This window comes from Nicotiana attenuata, unplaced genomic scaffold (assembly GCF_001879085.1).
Source record: "Nicotiana attenuata strain UT unplaced genomic scaffold, NIATTr2, whole genome shotgun sequence".
Lineage (NCBI taxonomy): Eukaryota > Viridiplantae > Streptophyta > Magnoliopsida > Solanales > Solanaceae > Nicotiana > Nicotiana attenuata.
Window position 1 is genome coordinate 39,430 of NW_017675394.1, and position 4,929 is coordinate 44,358.

The window sequence follows — 4,929 nt, forward strand, 5'->3', positions numbered from 1 at the left end:
GCCAATTCCACTTCTGCGGTCTTTCACTTAAGAGCCCAAGTTACTTCTGCGCCCAGCCTTCCGCACCTGCGACTCCGCAGGTGCGGTCCCACACCGCACCTGGTTCCTGGAAATTCTCAAAAAATTCCGCTTTTGCGGCTCCTCTCCCGCACGTGCGTCGCCTCACCTGGGGTCACCAATTCGCAGGTGCGAAAATATCAGAAACTACAAANCTCGAAATTACCCCGAGGACCCCGGGACCTCGACCAACAACACCAACATATCCTAATACCTTATTCAAACTTGTTCTAATCATCGAAACACCTCAAAAAACATCAAATCACCCAAAACACAACGGATTCAAGCCAAACTTCCTAAAATCTTCCAAATTTTGCTTTTGATAAAAAACCCAACCAAACCACGTCCGAATGACCTGAAATTTTGCACGCACATCCCAAATGACACAACTAAGCTACTGCAACTTCCAGAATTCCATTCCGACCTCTATATCAAAATCTCACCTAACAACCGAAAAACGCCGAAATCTCAATTTCGCCAATTCAAGCCTAAACCTTCCACGGACTTCCAAAATGCATTCCGATCACGCTCCCAAGTCTCAAATCACATAACGGAGCTAACCAAATCATAAAATTTTTGATCCGAAATCATATGCAAACAAGTCAAATCTTGGTCAAACCTTTCAAATTTCAAGCTTCAAACTGAGAACTGTTCTTCCAAATTCATTCCGATTACCCTGAAAATCAAAACCAATGGTTCACATAAGTCATAACACATTACACGGGCAAGCCATGCCCAAGAACTAGCGATCAAAGTACAAAAGCTCAAAACGACCGGCCGGGTCGTTACATCCTCCCCCACTTAAACTTACATTCGTCCTCGAACGTGCCCAGAGTTGTTCCAAAAGCCGACCAATTGCTGAATAACCTTACCAGTGCACATACTCGGGGGTGATCCCACGTCACCCTATCTCATATAGGTCCGATAACACATCGTAACCGAAATTTCACAATCCAATCTAACCCATAAACCTTAGAACCACATTTTCACTTCTGAAATCTTCAACACGATCAGATTCCCACATATATACCGTGAATAAGCTTGAACAAGCTGTAATAACCCATACCTGCAACCTCAGGTGAAATTACATGATATACCACACAACCAAACGCTTGCAGCGATAACTTCTAATCATAACAGCCGCATACAACAATCGAATACCGGTAGAACCCTCCTATCCACTAAAGTCCCATTCCAACACTTTCATATACTGCCAATGATAAATAAAACACACAGTAAGCCATAACCATTTCTTAGATCAACCATTCATGAAGCCACTTCTCCTTCGGCAAAGACCATAGCAAATTTTCGAGCCGAACCTCGATATTATCCTTCCAACATGCTGAAATTGAATCCGTTGTATTCATTAAAGATCCCAATGACCTTATCTAATTCCAACACAACTACTCTGGTGACCTGACACCTCAATACAGACTAAAGTCACAACTTGCGCAATACGCGCACCAATAAGCAACAATCAGAACATACTCAAATCATGAAAATGACTCAATTGAAAGAGCTGAACCTCAAGCTCCCCATGCTCGAAATAGACAACCACACGCAATTTGATGTCTGGAACCAAAACAAAATCATCATCCCCACGGTGAAGCAAATACCTAACACCACACAACCCGAAAGGACATAACCGATACACCATTCACCGGGCAACATCCAATACTCCTCCCGCTCGCTCCACTGAGAGACCCCAATAACACCGCACCACATGTGCCTATAACTAACAAATCCAAATTCCACACAACATGGAAAGGTAACTCATATATCTCCTAAGAATACTAATAGGCTCAATAACATTCGAATCACACACCCCTCAGCAATACAACTCGGAGCCAACCAAGTCGACTCAAGTTAGAACACACATCCACATTGGCCTGCCAACAGACCCCTTATCCAGGAAACCCTGGAACTGCTCCCTCAACTCCTTTAACTCTGCTGGTGCCATACGATACGGTGCCTGGCATCAAATCAATACCAAAATCAACTACCTTGCCCGCTGACATGCCCGGCCACAAGAAACACATCTGAAAAGTCCCTCACCACCGGAACTGGATCAATATGTGGAGCCTCTGCACTGACATCCATCACGAAAGCCCAAATAGGAAAAATAATCCTTCCCAGCCCTCCGCTGGGTCTTCGAAATATAACACCACCCTACTAAGAACATAATCCGTCGAACCTCGCCACTCTATCCGTGGCATTCCTGGCATAGCCAACAGCGCCGCCTTAGCACAATAGTCCAGAATAACACAACACGGAGACAACCAGTCTGCACCCAACATCACATCCAAAATCTGACATACCAAGCTGCAAAAGATCCACTCGGGTCTCCAGACCTCGATAGTCACTACACAGTGCCGATACCCACGACCCGAAATCACAACATAACCTGAATATGAGAACTTCCAGTCTCCAACTCCATATAGCACACGCATCACCACACCTGATCCCAGTCATTCTACGAGAGATTCTCTAAGATTCTTCTGTACCACCAAGCAACCCGAATATCAGCAGTCGATCTAACAAGAAAGTGCCGCAATACTAATGAAGTACCATAAACTTAATCACATTGACTTTTTCTAAAACATAAACTCTCATCAAATCACCCCAATTAGCAATCCCATTTCCTTAATAATTTGAAGATCATTTCTGTATTTATCTGAAGCTGCCCGCTGCCTAAGAGTTTTATGACCTTCCTTTCAGAACTGAACCGTAACCTTGCACACGCAAATCTCAATCCTCCACAACATACCGCATATACCATACCATCCTAGGATAACATGAGAACTTTATCTCCCTTCTGAGCCACAAACATCTACGTACTCAACTAGTCAAGAACTTCCCATTGATCCCACCTAGAATAAAATCATTACACATCCCATGCTCTTCACGCCAGCAGAAAATGTACCTCTCTAACCGTGGTAGAAACCGTCAAGAACTCTCATGATTCCTTTTGCACAAAACTAAACCGTCGGGCATGAATCCTTCTAACTCAACCAAACTACATAGGCCACTGTCACCCAAGAGCATTGCCGTGAAACACCGGTAGAACTCATTGCCTCGTAAACACCCAAAGAACTAATCATATCCTTACCATACCGATCTGGCCTACTACCAAGCTATCCCATCTATCCGAGCTCCCTTCTGGTTTACCTTCACTTGATGCTCCTTCTTGCTATAACATCACATTTCCTCAACCCAAACTTACCACACGAGACCCAAGCATAATACCATACAGCCTAAGGCTCACAACCCGCTGAATACTCTTTTAAATGTTCCCAAAAGCACCACATTCAAGATACCTACCCTGAAAGGACTTACTGCGAATCTAAAGCCATTACCTTCACCTTCCTGATACTGATATATAGAATCCCATAATTAATACAGAAAATATCACAAGTCTTGCCATCTTCCACTGAAAACTCAGTTTCTAGCCACAAGTACAACTTGAAAGCCTCCAATTATTGCATGCAAAATTTTGAACACAATGGAACCAGCCTCTAGAGTCATCCACTGTACTCAAACCGCAGTTAGATTGATTTAAACGAACCGAAAAACCTGTGCTTTATTAGCACTCTGACCCGCAGAATGTAACCTCATTCCAATATAACCAAGCAACTTCCTGCCCTATGCACCGAGCATTCCTTACCAACAACAACTCAAGTCATTTCCCGATTCTCATACACCCATAAAGAATAACATAACCTTTATTGAAATTTCCTTTACTCGAGCAGTAACTGATTCACAAATATGCCTCGAACTGGAACCATTATAGCACATAACCGTGCAATCAACTATTCAATAGCAGACTCCCCCACTTGGCTCGAAGCCGTAGATCAAAGCACACACCATAATTCATAACACATATACTTTATTGCTGCCATAATACCATAGTGAGATTTACTCAACCCTTCATAAGCTCGTGGAACACAGACCATCTGGTACTTCGTATCTTCTGCAAATCTCGCATTTACTCTCGTAGCAATTAGAGCTACTCTCTTGAGCGACCCAAATTAAATTCACACATATATTTCACTTGTAAATGGGATCTTCTAACCGACAACATAAGGATCACATAACTCCAGAACACTTCGCAGGAGATAACCCACCTGCTTCGCCTTAAAATAATATTTATATATACCTTCCACCGTCATAACTATTACGCAGTCACTTAGTCTTCCTGAGTCTGAACTCATACCGTAACATGAAATTTACTTCACTCCCAACTAGGAAACATGAAAAGATTCTTCACACACCCATGACTCGAGGCTTTACATCCAATCACAATGGGAAATCAAACACCTAATAGATCATCTATCCTCCAGCAGACCCTTCTCGTCGCTTCGAAATCATATGATCATCTCGCAGTCACATCACCCTCATCACGTACTAACCAGTCATTACATCCCTTAATAGGGGTACAACAGCACATATAGATCCAGCAACACGTGCTCACGCAAGCAACCGCTCAGGGCTCAAGCTATAGGTAACAATCCGGCCTCAAGTCTTTCTAGACTGGCCCAACATCAACACACAGAGATCACATCTCGCCCCTCGATCAGGGAATCACAAGCCATCGATGCACATCTGATACTGAGCGCTCGTTCGCTCATACGAATGCGTGGAAGGAGTTCAAAGAGTTAATTTCAAGCTGAATCAAGGACGCACGATAAGAATTTCAAGATTATGGAGTTTTCCCTAAAGGTTCTGCAGCCTCTCGAGGATAAATACAGGCGTCTCTGTACCGATCCGCGAGACTCTACTAAACCTGCTCATGACTCGTGAGACCTATGTAACCTAGGCTCTGATACCAACTTGTCAGGACCCTAAACCCAGACTCGATCGTGATGGCGCCTC